Source organism: Danio rerio, chromosome 22 (assembly GCF_049306965.1).
Source record: "Danio rerio strain Tuebingen ecotype United States chromosome 22, GRCz12tu, whole genome shotgun sequence".
NCBI lineage: Eukaryota > Metazoa > Chordata > Actinopteri > Cypriniformes > Danionidae > Danio > Danio rerio.
In genome coordinates this window covers 2,415,006-2,433,899 of record NC_133197.1, presented here as the reverse complement: position 1 = coordinate 2,433,899, position 18,894 = coordinate 2,415,006, and the positions used below count along the sequence as shown (strand labels likewise).

General features: G+C 39.7%; 2 protein-coding genes across 2 annotated transcripts in view; both read right to left on the bottom strand.

Annotated features, from left to right (window-relative positions):
• Nucleotides 1–9,164, bottom strand: part of zgc:173693 — a 33,982-nt gene extending 24,818 nt beyond the window's left edge. Inside the window, 1 exon segment of the mRNA NM_001130657.1 lies at nucleotides 9,126–9,164. The gene's annotated coding sequence lies outside the window, so the exon portion shown is untranslated.
• Nucleotides 1–18,894, bottom strand: part of LOC101883867 (uncharacterized) — a 93,685-nt gene that overhangs the window by 38,619 nt on the left and 36,172 nt on the right. The window lies entirely within an intron of this gene.

Sequence of the window (18,894 nt, the reverse complement as noted above, 5' to 3'; positions counted from 1 at the left end):
GTCAAGCTGGGAGATGACCAGCTAAAACCAGCTTGACCAGCCTAGCCAAGCTGAGAGTCCAGCCAAAACCAGCTATATCCAGCTTAAACCAGGCTGGTCAAGCTGGTTTTAGCTGGATTTGGCTGGTCATTTTCCAGCCTGACCAGCTAAGACCAGGCTGGAAATGGCTGGAAACCAGCCTGGAAATGGCCAAAACCCCTCTAAAACCAGGCTGGTCGACCAGCTTAAACCAGCCAACCAGCCTAGGCTGGTTTAAGCTGGATTTTTCAGCAGGGAAGAATAAACAAGTTATTAAATATTCCCTGCTAAAAAAAAAACTGCTTAAACAGCCTTGGCTGGTCGACCAGCCTGGTTTTAGATATTATTCCTGGTAGGTGACCAGATAAAACCAACTTGACCAGCCTAGCCAGTTAAAACAAGCGATGTCCAGCTTAAATCAGGCTAATCAAGCAGAATTTAGCTGGTCATTCTCTAGCATGACTAACTAAGACCAGACTGAAAATGGCCAAAGCCGCTCTAAAACCAGGCTTGACAACAAGCTAAAATCAGCCAACAAGCCTAGGCTGGTTTAAGCTGAGTTTTCTCTTAATATTTCAAACATCACAAAAAAAAAAAAAGTTTTCTGTTGTAGGAGAAGTCAGTGTGGGCCTTTTTCTTATTAAATATATTACTACTACCATGAAGACAAAGGAAATGAATACGCAGTGGCCTTTAGTAGCTCAGATGCTCAAGACAGTAATAATACTGTGGACCGTTATCGGCATTAACGCGAGACTTCAAAACAAAACAATCAGTCCGAGATCGATTGTAATGAGAAAGCAAAATTATCCAACGAACCAGGCTGTATGTGTATTATGGTTGTGTAATAGTCATGGCTATATGGATGTCATTCTTACCGGCAAATGTGCATTTCATGTACATGAAAGTGAAAGCATGCTGAAATATTACTGAGAGCTGTTAATCTTAAGAAAACTGACAGAAATTACCATCTGATCATTGCACTGACACCTGGAAAGAAAGATCAATATTGAACATTGAATATCAATATATCAGCTCATCTGTTATTTATATCTATAATTTAAGCCTATAATATATATATATATATTTCTAAATTTATTTACATCAGTTTTATTTTTTAATAGTCAGTTGTATTTAAAGAAGAGTTATGCTGAAGTTATGTTTGGCTTTTGACACATTATTTAAAATATGTGGCTAAGAAATAGTTATTAAGTACTTTTTTGGTGGGGCCAGTGAAAATTCTAAACCACTGGCCCAATTGGACCAGTCGAAAAAATCCTTAGTGTTGAACCCTGCTGTGTGTATTCCTACTGTGAAATGACCACATCAAACGTGACGTGCTAACATGAATGCAGTTCACTGGAGTGAATGTCACCGACTCGGTCCCAGTCATTCCCCTCGCTGGCCAGCAGAGGCCGCCATCTCCGGACTTCTAGCATTATATCATCCACATACGCTGATTGTGCATACACCTGTTCTGAATCAAGCTAACGACCCACGTACCCTTTATAAGCCAGTTCCAAACACTCAGTCAGTGCGAAGTCTTGTTTAGCCCCGGCCAGCATTATTGAGCGGTATTTCCTGCCTGATCTTTTGTGTACAACTCCAGCCTGTTTCTGACTCTGCTTTGCCATCTGCCTGCCCACGACCCAAGTCTGATACACGGACTCTGATACTCGCTACCTGCCCACGACCCAAGCCTGATACACGGACTCTGATACTCGCTACCTGCCCACGACCCAAGCCTGATACACGGACTCTGATACTCGCTACCTGCCCACGACCCAAGCCTGATACACGGACTCTGATACTCGCTACCTGCCCACGACCCAAGCCTGATACACGGACTCTGATTCACGCAGCCTGCCGTTGACCCGTGTCTGGTAAATCCCTCTGTGTCTGTTTACCACCAGTCTTGATACCTTTAAGACGTTTGTTGATGTGTGTTTGCACATTGGTGCATATTGTGTGTTTGAGTGAGAGTTAATAAATACTGCATAATGGATCCCTCCGTGTCAGTCTCCTCGTTACAGTGAATCTGACTAATGTTAGCTCCATCTCACTATCAGGCACCTCTAGAGTTTATGCGTTCCAGTAAAACAGATACAAACAAAATGGAGCGAGCGCTTTTTAAAATGAATGATGGTGAATATAGTCAAACCGGTGAGCTGTCAGACAAACAAAAAAAAAGTGCCATTCCCAATCAAATCAGCAGGATGCCCTTCTGGATCTTTCACTTACTTCAAAAGACACTACTGACTACATGGACATCAGTAATCTAGTTATTTGCCTTAATAAACAATAATATAATTAAGGTGTTTACGTGAAGTGCTTTCATGTTATGAGTTTCCTGTCATTTTGCAGTTCTACTTTCACTCATGAACATTTCATTCATGCCACCGTGACAAACTAGGCTATTAGACGCAAATAAGAAGAAAGGACTGGTGTGAGAGTGTTATTGAATTTAATAACCCACGCCTTCTGCATTTCACTGTGTGTGTGTGTGTGTATAGATCTTGTCTGAAAATATGACAAAGTCTTTCATGATAGTAATAGTTTGATTGCGGTGTTTACTTCAGTAATGCCACTAATATCTGCATACTCCTCATGTCTTAATTCCATTTCTACTTAGTTCAGTGATGACTACAGTTCAACATTCATGTTTAGCTGAATAAACAGTTAGTTAACACAAGCACATCTTATTGAACATCATTTATTTTCATCACCAATTATCACAGTAGAACAGTTTCTCAAGCAGTTTGTGATGCATTTTGGAAACAGGAGATAAGCCCCTCGTCTAATGCGCCACCTGGCTTGAGAAACCCTATTTTAAGTCATTATTTGGGTAGCACACATATTCTGAATGCCTTCGGGAGATTTCAAATGAGCCATTTTAATCTAGATTAATTGCAAGATTACAGTGAGATTAATCAAGATTAAAAAATATATATATCTATGCCCGCCTATAATAAAAACAATTTGATGGACACACTTTCATTGAATATATTTTAGGCATAAAGTGTTTTTTTTTATTATTTATGAAACAAACTGGAGTCAAACCAATGAATATTCCACTGCATTAATGGACGTTTGATGACACAGCTTTAATTTATAGCTGGGAATTATGCTAAATGTGAATAAGTGCGCAGATGTGCTTTAAATTATCGGAATTCATCAACAGACACACGTTTAGCTGTGAAATCTGATGTCTGGTGAATACAGGAGAGTTTTCAGGAAGGTAAATCTAATATGTTAAACGCTTTCATAATGAACACGACTAAGGCCGTACTCACACTAGGTACAGTTGCCTCGAACCGGGCCAAAGCAAGCTTGTCCCCCCTCCCATCTCCCCTGACGGCCCGCGCTCACACCTCAAACGGGCTTCGGCACGCTTACGTCATCGCTGCTGCGCTGTTCAGTGAGAAGCGCTCTCTCACTCAGCAGCACAGTGGAGATTCCTCTAGTTATATCGTGTCAGTCGTTTGACATGCAGTCAAATATTTCGCCAAACAGTCCTTAGAGATGCGATGACACGCAGTCAGATATTTCGCCGAACAGATCCGCCACTTTTGGCGCTCAAAAACAATCATAAAGCCCTCGTGCTGCAGGAATGAGGAGGTCTGCTGAAGGCGCGCAGCTGTCGTGAAGTGAGGAGTTTGCGTCTTTAATAAACGACGGCAGTTTGCGTTCACTGAACAGTAAGAATGATTAATAAATCCATATGAAACAACCCCTTAAAGTCACGTATCGCTTTCAGTTTCGGGCTTTGGTGCGTTTTGCACTCACACACAAGCGTACCGCGCTAAAGCCCAAGTGAACCGCGCTCAGGCACACCTCTTCCAACCGGGCCAGGGCCGGCCAAGTGAACCGTGCTTGAGCCCGATTCAGCGCACTCACATTTCTCAAACGATCCGGGAAACAGGCCTGGGCACGGTTTGGATAGCATAGTGTGAGTAGGCCCTAAGGCTTCTCCTTTGCATGAACTCTGAGATGAGCCTTCAGTTCATAAGGCCTTAAATAAGTCTTACTGCATTGATCGCATTTGTGTGTTTTCTCTCCAGAGTGGATCAGCATGTGTGAATTAAGGGTTGTTGAGTGTCTGAAACTCCTCCCACACTGAGTACATGTGAACGGCTTCTCTCCAGTGTGGATCAGCATGTGTGAATTAAGGGATGATGAAACACTAAAACTCTTCCCACACTGAGTACACGTGTACGGTCTCTCTCCAGTGTGAATCCTCTCATGTGATTTCAGATGTCCAATACGTATGAATGTCTTGTCGCAGTGTGAACACTTGTACGGTTTCTCTCCTGTGTGGATCCTCTGGTGTATTTTCAATTCTCTAGCTATAATGAAACTCTTCCCACACTCAAAGCACACAAACTCTCTCACACCGGTGTGGAGCTTTTGATGCGATTTTAAACATGACAGCCATGCAAAACTCCTCCCACACTCAGAACACGAATAAGGCTTCTCCATTATATGAACTCTGAGATGGCTCTTCAGCTCTGCAGGCCTCAAAAATGTTTTGCCGCACTGATCACACCTGTGTGATTTCTCTCCAGTGTGGATCAGCACGTGTTGATAAAGGGATGATGAACTTCTGAAGCTCTTCCCACACTGAGTACACGTGAATGGATTCTCTCCAGTGTGAATCCTTGCATGTGTATTCAGATTTACCGAATATCTGAACGCTTTGCCGCAGTGTGAACACTTGTAGGGTTTCTCACCAGTGTGAAGCATCATATGAAGCTTCAGTCTATTTTTGTGCCTGTAACTCTTTCCACACTGAGTGCAGGTGAAACCATTTACAGCTGTAGAACTATGTTCGGTCTTTGAGTGAGTGTTTTCTTCACTTTTGACATGTTTCTCCTCATCTTCACTCAGTTCTTCACTCTCCTTCTTCACAATCACGTCTGAAAAATAAGCAAATAAGTTACATGTTAAGCAGCTAGTTTTAAGAGGCTCTGCGTTTTACAAACCATATTGTATACACACACAAAACACCTGGAGCCTCATGTGTCAACGTTGCGTCCGCATAAAAACTTTGCGTACGCCAGGTTTCACCACCACGTTTTGAATTACTAACGATGAAATGAACGTGAGAATGTGCGCTGGTCCACGCCAACTTCATGTCTGGCATAGGTGCATTTCTTGTCTTGTTTTATTTCCATCGGCGGCGACTCGAGGCACATATGTTAAATTGTACTGAAGGATTCGGATTTCTGCTTTCCAATCCGTCTCATCATGGACCAACGTTTATCCTTTTCATCATCCTGTTTCTCAGTATTTAACTGTGAATTGATTTTAACTAACGAATAAGTTAAAACTGCTTACTGCAAGAATGTTCTGTGTCCTTGTTTCTCTTTTTGCCTGTCTGTTTTAACTTTGTTTTCAGGAGACACACAAACCAGGTCATAGGTAATGGAGACCTCTCTCTCTCTCCATCTGTTCTTATGACTGGAGGTCCAATACAGAGGAGAAGAAGACAGCTGTTTTATTGTCCTGATATATTGCCTATAATATTATAGCAGTTTGATTGATCTGTTTTTGAGAATAATTAATATTAATGTAATTCCTTTTTGTGTGGAGACAGACTGTGTGTAGCCAAAATATTGCAGCAGACTGTTGATGGAAACAGTCTTGAACCAGCCTGATAACACAGCTAAACGTACAAGAAACATCCTTGAGTCTTTAACACAGATGGTCGTTTGTGTCTATTGTTTTCCTGGTTTAGCTTTTTACAGGTCGGAGATCAGCTCCTAATAACTTAAGGCGACCTCACCTCTAGGCATCAGGTCGCCATCCATATCTGGAGACAGATACAATGCTTTCTTTGACGCACGCATTAAGGCCGTCCTTAAGAATTGTCTATTTCTGTTGTAACCAATGAGAACTGTTTACCTGGATCCCACCCTTTCTGGACTTGTGTAAAGAGTATAATTGTTCGATTGTTGAAACTGTAAGCAGAGCGGCCTAGGAACTCATTGCGAGTGTTGAAGTTGGCTTCTGCGAATGAAACTGCAAACTATCTTCAGTAAACTTAATTTATTTATTTAAATCTCTGACTCCGGCTCTTCTTCATCTACCAGACTGGTCATTCTTTGGGTTAAACTGTAAACTATCCCTACAGTACACTCCAAAGAATCGCACCAACATATGTGGAAAAACATTGCTATTCATTTATAATTCATAAAATAGGTTAATTGACACAATATATATTTTTTAGAACATATAAAAGCATTTGCAAATGTATTTTAATGATCACCACCCTCCCTATCCTTAAGTCACCGCTAGAGGGCAGCGGCCTATAAGTTGCCAAGTAATTTGGGCTTAGCAGCTTCCCATCCAGATCCTCATAGTCGGCATTGGCTGGTGTGTAACAGGTTAGCTGCATCCCAAATCGCATACTTATGCACTATTCTACGCCATTTTTCAGTGTAAATAGTGTAAGTAGTGTGTTCACACTGAAAACTCTAAAAATAATAAGTGCACTTCAATTACCCGGATGATGCACTCATTCAGCCGCTAAAATGAAGTGTGTAATGATGGACACTTCACGCACTCAACGACCGCAGGTTTGCTCACGTAGCGGAAGGGGCGGAGCTATCGGGCGCATATGTTGGATAACTTTATTTATTTTGGATGGTGAAAGCAAAATTCTCCTACGAGAGTGATTATAGCGCCTCCTGATGGTGAATGCGGTTATACTCACGGCAGGTATTATTTGATAATTAGATCGTTTATTTCACTGATTTTGTGACCTTCAAACGTAATCAAGGAAACATTTTGAATTTCCGCTTAGTAAAAAAACATTAGTGTGCCATTTGGGACGACACTACATACATATACTATCCTATTGAGTGTGTAAGTGCATAAGTACATAGTGCATGAGTGCATAGTGTATAGTGTGCCATTTGGGACGCAGGGATACCTCACGCTAAAATATTATTATGAACAGCAGACTCCAGCAGCTGAAGGAAGAGAACGGTTTAGCTCCTCCCTTTTATGGCAAAGTGGAACGAGGTAAGTTTGTTTGTGTTTATTTGTTTGCTGGTACTTTGATGTTGTTTATTGAATTATGCGTTGTGTTTGTATTGTGAATGTGTGTGTGTATATTATGCTTTACGTTCTTGTGATTGTTTACACTGTGTTTTTTTTTTTTTGGTTTGTGTAGTTTTACGGTGGACTTGTCAACACGGTGGCAGTGTTTCAGACAGTTCAAATAAATCACCGTGCAAGCATCAGTGAAAACTCTCTGCCTCCTTCTCTGATGCCATGGGACCGCTACAAAGGATGCACCGCTGGATCGCGTCTGTTAAACGTGATATTTAATTAATCTTGTCTCCATCTAACGAGTCTTTGGTCATTTGAATCTATCAGGTCACAGCGACAGTACACACGTTTGTCAGCGCCATTATAACAACACAGATCACTCTGACTATTCATGTCAGATTCCTGCAAGGAAAAGTGATTGACAGGTGGTACTTTGTGTGTAGCTTATCTTTAATTATTAATGATTCGTTTATGGGTAAAACAGAGCATGCAGGTCAGGTAGTGAAAACGGTGGGCTACAAATAATCATCATAAATAATTAATTCACCGCCGCCTACGATGACGATGCCATTGTCCATCGCGATGTTGTACATTAGACATTGTACGAAGCCAAATTGCGAGTGTGTTTTACATGTGAAGTCAATGCAAAGATTGGATAAGACATCTTGTGGCGTGAATTGGCTGTTTTGTGTATTTGACGCCCTTCAGACTGCAAAAGAAAGTGAGATACATCTAACAAACGGAGCAATGGAAGAAACAAAAAAGCAAGCAGCTTACAATGATGGAGATTGGTTCATGGATGACGCCAGCTGGATGTAACCAAATTGAAGGACATTATTTGTGCTTTACATGTATGGCTGGTATTATGATGTGTAACTCTTTCCCTGCAGTTAACAAGAGAAAACGCTTCCCTGCTATTGACGAGTTTTACGACAATCTGTCTATTAAGTGTATTGCGGTAGTGGAAGCCCTAACACATGTTCTGAGTGAGGAACAGGATGTCAGATGCACCAGGGAGTAAAATCTGAGAAAAAGTAAGATTGTGGTTAAAAAAAATAAGAGTTATACAACCTTCCTTTGGCTTAAGTCTTGACAAGAGACCAAAATAAAGAAGCATTATTTTTATTTTTAAAATCACCTAACACAGTATATATATATATATATATATATATATATATATATATATATACACACACACACATATGTATGTTCACTGAGAAGCTACACTAAACAGCTGTAGATATCTGTGAAGTAAATGATAAACACAAACCTATTAGTTCTTCAGTCTCCTCCTGTTTAATTCTGCAGGGTTCTGGATCACTCATCTTCTCACTGTCCTTCAATAAACTCTGTCTTTGTCTTTCACTGATGGCGGCAGAGCTTCAGGAGAACAAACAGAGAAATCTGAAAAACTGTATACTGATTGATTAAATAAATCATATTATGATGTTATATCTTGTATGTGATGCAGTGTGAGATTAACTATGTTCCTCAAGTCAGCTGATGCCATTAAAATTAACTTAAAATGATCTAAAGACAACAGTATAATGAAAGAGGAAACAGGAACTATTGACATGAAATCAAGAGGATTTCAGCAGCTCTGATAATATTGATGTACCTCAGACTAATAACACTCACTAAACAGTCAGTCAAGATCAACATATGCAGAATGAACCAATTATAACGGTTTACTTTTCTCCTAATTTATATCAAGTAAAATTCCTAGTAACAACAGAGTAACCAGATTGTTATCAGTACAGAAACTGGGAAACTATAAAAATATGTAAATAAAGATCTTCATAAACTATTAATTTAACGTTTTATGTTTTAAACCACATCTGTAAATCTGCAGCGGTAGATTTCAGTTATTCCCCATCACAGATCATACTCTGCTATTTAACTAACACAAACACAAAAAAACTGAAACACAACAACAGAAAAGTGACACACTCTACTCCTATTATTCTCACAAGACTACTCCGGCATTGTTGCCTTAATTAATCGTGTTTTATTGTTGTGTAAACCCTTGAAAAATAGCGTGACCACCTCACCTCAGCCGCTGAAGACTCGACGCTGAATGAACGCGTCAGCGCTGACGTCATCACGGTGAGGCGGGAGCGACGGCGCATAAACAAAACCTTTCATCAAAGTTGTTCAGGCTCTTAAAATTAAACAAAACTATATAACAACATCAAAATGCAAACGCAATAAATAATAGCTGTAATAAATAATAAAAAGGACTGTTTGAAGCAAATAATAATGATAAAATAACAAATGTATGTAACATGTAGTCATAAGAAAAAATAAGTTTAAAACTGCCTGATAAAAAAAAACAACCTTGGCTGGTATTAGCTGGTCAACCAGCCTGGTTTTAGATATACTTTCTAGTAGCGGACCAGTTAAAACCAACTTGACCAGCCTAGCCAGCTAAAACCAGCAATGTCCAGCTTAAACCACCCTGCTGAAAATCCAGCTTAAACCAGCCTAGGCTGGTTGGCTGGTTTTAGCTGGTCGACCAGGCTGGTTTTACAGGGGTTTTGGCCATTTCCAGGCTGGTTTCCAGCCATTTCCAGCCTGGTCTTAGCTGGTCAGGCTGGGAGATGACCACCTTAAACCAGCTTGACCAGCCTAGCCAGGATGGTAGTCCAACCAAAACCAGCTATGTCCAGCTCAAACCAGGCTGGTCAAGCTGGTTTTAGCTGGATTTGGCTGGTCATTTTCCAGCCTGACCAGCTAAAACCAGCCTGGAAATGGCCAAAACCCCTGTAAAACCCGCCTGGTCGACCAGCTAAAACCAGCCAACCAGCCTAGGCTGGTTTAAGCTGGATTTTTCAGCAGGGCAGGCTAATCAAGCGGGTTTAAGCAGGTCATTATCCAGCATAACCAACTAAGACCAGGCTGGAAATGGCCAAAACCCCTCTAAAACCAGGCTTGTTGACAAACTAAAAGCAGGTAACCAGCTTAGTCAGGTTTACACTTTTTTTTCTGTGGTAGAAGTATCAGCAAGCATCAAGTGTTCATTGAGATGTGATTGAGATTGTGTCGTCTGTCATACCTTTCGTCTGTCTTTTCGGGTAGGGGGGCTTTCGAAAATGATGACATGAGACTGCTGAGTAGCTGCGCTGATTTGCCAACACTTGTTCATGTCTGTAATTTCTTAGCATCATTTAAGGGTGGTCTTGTTTTACATGGTGAAACAGGTCGTGGTGTTGCCTGCTTTTGATGACACGAGTGTCGGACAGCGAAAAACTAAGTAGCTCATGAAGTCTAGTGACGTTTCTTGTAAACAATGTCTGTGACTCTGATCTTTTTTACCTTATTTCTTTGTTACTCCTTTCAGTGCAACTAACACTGTATGGCTGTAAACTTGTACGGCATGCGGCAGTCAGAAGGGCAGGCTGCAAAATGCTTAAGCAATGTTACGCATAGTATGTAAATATTATCAAGCAATTATCGAACTGTCATTATCGTTTTATCGTCAAAATTTTATATCGTGATAATTATCGATATCGAATTATCGCCCAGCCCTATCTGAAGGTCTCAAAAATAGTTTGCTGCATTGATCACAGTAGGGTTTTCTTTCCAATGTGAGAACTGTTTCCTAATTGTCAAAACACAAGATGTTTCTTTGTCCTAAGCCTGGTTTAGAGTTTTACAAAAAGACTGCATGCGAGAATGACGTAGCACACATTGCTCAGGTGTGAGTTTTTCCCAGATTTTAACAGAAAGTGTAAAAATCTCGATGGTTCTGTGAGTCTCGTCTATAAAATCTGATCTATATTTGGTAGTTAATATTGGATTCAAGTCAGGTGATTGGCTGGGCCATTCTGCAGCTTGATTATCTTTCTCTGAAAGCATTTTAATCTCCTTGGCTGTGTTTTGGATCATTGTCTTGCTGAAATGGTTTCATCTTCATCCTCCTGCTAATGTAGATGCTGGACTGGAGCAGCTGATATTCATTTACACTGAGAAAGAGCAGAGTTGCTGAAGAACTACAGAAAGATTTCAGCTGCTGTCTGGGCTTTTAAAGCCGAACTACACCTTCCTTTCTTCATGTGTTCAATACCTTTTCCCATGTGTAATCTCACTTGAATACACATAACTTAATTTGTAAACTAATTAGATTTGTTTTCTTTGCATATATGGATTACTTTGTTAACAACATCCGGGGAAAATGTTAAGTCAATGGCACCTTTAGAAATAGGTTTTCTGAGAAAAATGAAGACGTGTTCAATACTTATTTCCTCCTCTGGATGTTTTTTTTTTAGCATTCCACATGTTTAAGAATATTGGGAAACACTGTGTTACCGTCATAGATTTCAGAACAGCAATCAAATCATCAGTTATTAAACGCTGTGCAACTAAACCAGGGGTGTCCAAACTTTTTGGGCCGAGGGCCAAATGCAAAAAAAAAAAACCAAAAAAAAAAAAAAACGTTGTCCCGGGCCAAATTTTACATACATCACACAGACACGCATATATATATATATATATATATATATATATATATATATATATATATATATATATATATATATATATATCATGCTTTTCTTACTTAGATTTTTTTCTCGTTTCGAGTCCAAATATTTAAAGATTCTCAAATCAAGAAAAATTTTCTAGACAAGCAAAAAATATTGTCCTGTTTTAAAAAATAATATGCTAATATAAAGTGAGTTTTTCCTTAAAACAAGCAAACCTCTGTAAAGAAATATTCTTTGCCCCAACGTGACTGAAACTTCCTGCACTGACTAATGATTTTCCTTTTTCTTGGTGCGCCATGGCTCGCCAAAATGTGATTATCAATTATGTTTCCTTCAGTTTGGTCGGTTAGTTTTACTTCATAACAAGAAGTGCTGCCTAATGCCTAGTTCAGACTGCGTGATTTTAGCCCCGATTTTGGCTCGCCGACAGGTTTTGAGAAATCGCCGACAAATGCCTGAAATCACAGGCAAATCGCTGCTCGTGCATGTGAGTGACAATCACACAGTATGAACGATCAAAGACGCGATCTGAGAGAATCGCCAACGAGTCGCCGATGCCTGTAAGATATTTGGCGTGCTGAATATCTGGAGCTGTCGGCGATTCAAATCATGCCGTGTGAATTGATTTTTGACTGAAAATAACATCAGCGATCGCCTACAGCCAATGAGAGAGCAGCATTCACTTGTGTGTGCGTGTGTGTATACCTGCTGCAGGTCAGCGGGAGGCTGGGGGAGAAATTTTCTTTTTCGGTTTATTTGGACCCACGAAATGGAGGAAAAACTAGTGGAGGTTTGACAGGACTCAGGAGCACCCGTGTCTGTTTGACGTTTCATACATAAAGAAATTAGTTTATCATCAACGTTTAGGAGAAATGGCTAATTCCCTTTAAACCCAGGTGATCAAACATGTACATGTTCTACCCCATTAAAGGCTTCTGTCTCATTATGTAGTTAATAACAAAAGATATACGACGTGTTTTTGGCTGTGAGACGTAGTTTGGACGAACTTGTCGGCGATTCTTCCTATAGTAAAGTCATGCAATGTGAATGTCCATGTCGCCGAACCACCTTGCAGTGTAAACAAAGCAGCGACGAAACGCTAGCGCAGATAGTCAAGCAGTGTGAAAACATCTGTGACACAACTACTTTGAAAATCATGCAGTCTGAACTCGGCATAATTGAAGGCATGTAATAGCGATACCTGGTGGTTATTTATTGAATTACGTTCATTTTTGTATAGCGGGCCAGATTCGATTAATATTTATAAAAAGCCTCGCGGGCCGCCACAAAACTGATTGCGGGCCGCAGATGGCCCGCGGGCCGTAGTTTGGACACCCCTGAACTAAACAGTCTCAAGCGCCACCAGCTGGACATTATTAGAAGTGCGCCTGAGATTCTGAAGCTGGATAAATACACTTTTTATGGACACACTTTAATTGAGTACATTCTATGTTTCATTATTAATGAAACATACTTGAGTCAAACCAATGAATATTACACTGCATTGCTGGACGTTTGATGACTGTTATGACTTAAATTGATATATATATATGCAAGAGTGATTAATTAATGCTCCATTTATCGTTTAAATGTCATAAAGTGAATTTATTTACCTTGGCATTTATATATGCTGTTTTGCTTTAAGAACAGTTTTCCTATGATGCTTAGCGCTACTGAAAGCGCGCCTGTAACCATTGGCAACTGACTCATATTACCTGTTTTCAGTATACAAAAAACTTCAGTAAACAGTTCATTTTCGTTCTAAACTATGTTTTCCAGTCGTCATTATTGCTGCTAGATGAAAAGACAGAACAATGACAGCTTTATTTATAGCTGGGGATAATGCTAAATGTGAATTAGTGCGCAGATGTGCTTTAAATTATCGGAATTCATCAACAGACACACGTTCAGCTGTGAAATCTGATGTCTGGTGAATACAGGAGAGTTTTCAGGAAGGTAAATCTAATATGTTAAACGCTTTCCTAATGAACACGACTAAGGCTTCTCCTTTGCATGAACTCTGAGGTGGACCCTCAGTTCATAAGGCCTCAAAAATGCTTTACCGCAGTGATCACATTGGTGACTTTTCTCTCCAGTGTGGATCAGCATGTGCTGATAAAAGGATGATGACTGTCTGAAACTCTTCCAACACTGAGTACATGTGAACGGCTTCTCTCCAGTGTGGATCAGCATGTGTTGATTAAGGGATGACGACAGTCTGAAGCTCTTCCCACACTGAGCACATGTGAACGGTCTCTCTCCAGTGTGAATCCTCTCGTGTGTTTTCAGGTATCCTGGATCTCTGAATGTTTTGTTGCAATGTGAACACACATAAGGTCTCTCTCCTGTGTGAGTCCTCTCGTGTACTTTCAGTATTCGCAACTGTCTGAATGTCTTGTCGCAGTGTGAACACTCATAAGGCCTCTCTCCAGTGTGAGTCCTCTGGTGCTGTTTCAAGTCTGTAGCTGTAATGAAACTCTTCCCACACTTAAAGCACACAAACTCTCTCACGCCAGTGTGCATCTTCTGATGTGCTTTAAAATGTGATGGCTGAGTAAACCTCTTTCCACACTCAGAACATGAATAAGGCTTCTCCTCTCCATGAAATCCGAGATGCATCTTCAGCTCTGAAGCTCTCAAAAATATTTTGCTGCACTGATCACACTTGTGTGTTTTCTCTCCGGTGTGGATCAGCATGTGTTGATGAAGATGTGATGATTGTGTGAAACTCCTCCCACACTGAGTACAGGTGAACGGTTTCTCTCCGGTGTGGATCCTCTGGTGCATTTTCAATCCTCCAGCTGTAATGAAACTCTTCTCACACTCGTAGCACACGTGCTCTCTCACACCAGTGTGGATCTTCAGATGTTGTCTTAAATTTGATGCCTGTGCAAAACTCTTTCCACACTCTGAACATGAATAAGGCTTCTCCTTTGTGTGAACTCTAAGATGGGTCTTCAGATCTGAAGGCTTCAAAAAAGTTTTACCGCACTGATCACACTTGTGTGTTTTCTCTCCAGTGTGGATCAGCATGTGAAGCTTGAGATTGCCTTTATGCTTAAATCTCTTTCCACACTGAGTGCAGGTGAAACCGGTTTGTATTAAAAAACTTTGTTCAGCCTCTGATTGAGTTTCTTCTTCACTCTTGACATGATGTTTCTCCTCATCTTCACTCAGTTCTTCACTCTCCTCCTTCACCATCACATCTGAAAATTTATTAAATAAGTCAAATTTCAAAAGGATAGTTCTTGCCTGACTATATTGCATACATAAGACACTCAATATATGTAAATACACAAACATATATGTGTCACGGGAAAACTTTGATTAATACAGAATGTATGTCGTGTTATTACTTGTGAGTTATAGTTTAGAATAGAGCAATATGCTGCAATATGTACTAAAACTGATGACGTGATTAAATATTAACAACTTTTCTGTTGTTCTACAGCCTCATTATTGAGGAGTAATGAATAAACACAAACCTATTAGCTCTTCAGTCTCTTCCGGTTTAATTCTGCAGGGTTCTGGATCACTCATCTTCTCACTGTCCTTCAATAAACTCTGTCTTTGTCTTTCACTGATGGCGGCAGAGCTTCAGGAGAACAAACAGAGAAATCTGATTCATTTACACTTATAATAAATAAATAAAATATGAAAATGATATAAATATAATGAAATAAAACACATTATGATGGTATATCTTGTAGATCAGTGGTTCTCAAACTGTGGTACGTGTACAACTAGTCGTACGCAGGCTTCCTTCTAGTAATACGCGGAGGAATCAAATATGTAATATGTACATGCTACATATATTTCAAAATTTATCAAACATATGAATATGGCAGATATTAATATTCAATATATTACATATAACCTATATTTCTGAGGTCCAGACAACATTTTCAGATGTTGATGAATTGGCTACTATATGTTAATACTTTACATTTAAGTACAGCACTTTTCTTTTTATCTTAAGCACATTTTAATTTAAATGTTAACGTTATTATTATTATTTTTTTTATTTTTTTATTTTTTGTAAGCACAGTACAGTGTTAACGTTCAGACTATTTGTGTTTAAAGTGGTTGACAATAATAAATATTCTTAATAATAGGAATTAATCTGCCACGTTTTTGAATTGTCCATAACTGTAGCTGCTTTACTGGGCTTACTACGCTACTGTATTTCAATAATGCTCATTTTGGTGGTACTTGGAGAGACAATTATTTTCTGAGGTGGAACTTGATGAAAAAAGTTTGAGGACCACTGTTGTAGATGATAAAAGACGATTTTGTAATTTGCTCAATTCAGCGGACAAAGTTGACTTATATCGTATAATGAATGAGGTGGACCATGAACTATTGACATATTGATGATAATTAATGAGCCTCAGCCTATAAACAATAATTAATCAAACCGTTTATGGCCAGCAAAAGATCAGTTCACTTCATACTAATGTATTTTTTTTTTTGTGCATGCCAATGCATAGTTTAAGAACCTACCAAGTATTCACACCAGTTAATTAATTCGATTGTTAGCAGTAGCACATCTATGTACAGAAACAGGGAAATCATTCTTTTTCTTTACTGCTTAGTCACTGTATTATTGTGGGGTCACCACAGCGGAATGAACCGCCAACTTATCCAGCATATGTTTTACGCAGCGCATGCCCTTCCAGCCACAACCCATCACTGGGAAACGCCCATACACACTCATTCACATGCATACACTACAGTCAGTTTTTAGGGATGCCCAATTCACCTATACTGCATGTCTTTGGACTTGTGGGGGAATTTGGAGCACCCGGAGGCAACCCACACCAACATGGGGAGCAGGAGCGCAACTACACATTTACTGAGGGGTATGCGGGTTTAAGTTTTGTGTTAAATGATTTTGAATTAAACGTGTGTGCCAGCGTATGCAATTAATGGTATAATTTTTTATTTAATAAAATACATTATTATACTTGTATAAAATGCAAAATAAGCAATTTTAACAAAACAAATTTATTTTTTGTATTATTTAAATCTTTAAAATAGGGAAAATTTCAAAAATAGTTTTGGCACAATGGCACCCCCCCATGTGTAGCGCCCCATATACTGCACACCACCTTTTTGCGCCACGGATGGGGAGAACATGCAAACTCCACATAGAAATGCCAACTGGCCCGGCTGGGGCTCAAACCAGCGACCTTCTTGCTGTGAGGCGATTGTGCTACCCACTGCGTCACCACAGGGAAATCATATAACATACAAATAACAGCACCACATAACTAATAGACTCGCATAATTTCCCTTCACAGACCATACTTATTTACAATATGACAAACACAAACATGGAAAATTCACTCACTAACATAGAAAAACCCAAACACTGAGCTCATATTGCCACTGCCAGCTGTATTGTTTTGGTCAGCAGACACACAGATAGAGGTGAACTCAATGCAGAAACTAGTCGCAGATTGTCGCTTTAATAAACTGTAAAGTGTGTTTTATTGTTGTGTAAACACGAGAAAAGGCGTCAACGACTCACCTCAGCTCTGAAGACTCGACGCTGGATGAACCCGTCAGTGCTGACGTCATCACGGCGAGGCGGGAGCAACGGGCGGATAAACAAAAATGCGCCAAATTAAAAAATACTGACAAGCCCAAACAATAGCTAATATAGACAAAAAGCCATATTGGTCATGGTTGTAAATTGAGCACTTACAATAAAAAAAGCAAACGTACTTCATGTCTGGCAGATGTATCCAATATAAAATGATGTTTTCCTCACGTAATTACAATCAGAAAACAGAAAAATATACGATGAAAACAACATAAACTTGAAAAAATCTATAAAGAGCTACAAATATTGTATCATTTACAGCAGAGATGCCCAAAGTTAGCCTATTGTAACCTTTGATTTGGCCCCCTATCCCATCTGAAAAATAAAGTGAGAATGATGGAGAGGGTTAACGATGTATCGTTATATAAACGACGAGGGTTATCTGACGTAACCTTTTTTTGTTTGTTTTATGGCTGAGCTACAAAAAATGCCAACTGAAATTAAATGTTGCTAATGAATAAAATTTTTAACAATGTAAATAATGTAACTCAACGGATAGAGGACTATGTATAGTCTAGTATAACTGTAATAAATCTTTTTTTTACTGTAATAAGTTAACTCTAATTTTTCTTTTAAATTAGTTAAAATAAAGCATAGTTTTCTAGTTATTTTTTATATACTATTAAATAAATTAGGAAAATGCTCATGACAACTATACTTACCTTCGGCAATGAAGCTGCTTAAACAACTCAAGAATTTAAAAACTTTAACACATGAAATGGCAAATAACTCAGAAAACTGCCGTTTTCACTTCTTCAAGAGTCCAGGTCCACTTAAGAGGTCTCCATGACCTCCGACCTGTCTGGGTAGATCCTGAGGAAACAAATTATTTGGCAAACAGAAAAAGAAACAACACTCATATTATTCCAGATTTACTCCGAAGAGGGAAAACACTAATGTCTAGGCTCTTAAACATTCAACTTTATTATTATTAGCTAAACAGATTTACAGACAATTTTAGCATTATACAAAGAAAACAAGCTTTGCATTTTGAAAACAAACATATTTCTATGTTAAGAAATAAACTCTCCAATGTTACAATCAATGATGAAAACAGGTGAATATCCACAGCGAAACTCTTACTAAAATCCTATAAATACATTTTTTCCCCAAGTTTTTATTTTTTAATGTTTTGAAAAAACTCATGGTCATGAGCTTTGGGTCTGAAAACACAAGATCTCGGATACAAGCGGCTGAAATGGCAGGGCGCACTCTTATGATAGGGTGAGGAGCTCTGACACCCGGGAGAAGCTCGGAGTAGAGCCGCTGCCTACCTAGGGAGGTGTTCCAGGCATGTCCCACCGGGAGGAGGCCCCAGGGAAGACCCAGGACACGCTGGACGAAGTTTGTCTCTCAGCTGGCCTGGGAACGCCTCGGGATCCTCCCTGAGGAGCTGGAGAAAGTGTCTGGGGAGAGGGAAGTCTGAGGTTCTCTCCTAAGACTGCTGCCCCCGCTACCCGGCCCCGGAAAAGCAGTAGAAAATGAATGAATGAATGTTTTGAAAACCTGCAATTACTTACATAGAAGAAAAAACAAATACTATGGAAGTCAGTGGTTACAAGTTCAAGCTTGCTCATTCAAAGGAGCAAACCAGCGGACGTGCAACAACTTTAATCATAAGGTAAACACAAAACAAAAGATTCCATCTAGAGCTCCTTTACAGGACACCCTAAAACACTCACTCCAACGGCTTAGCACAGCTGTCAGTCCTGCCCACACTCGTCAATG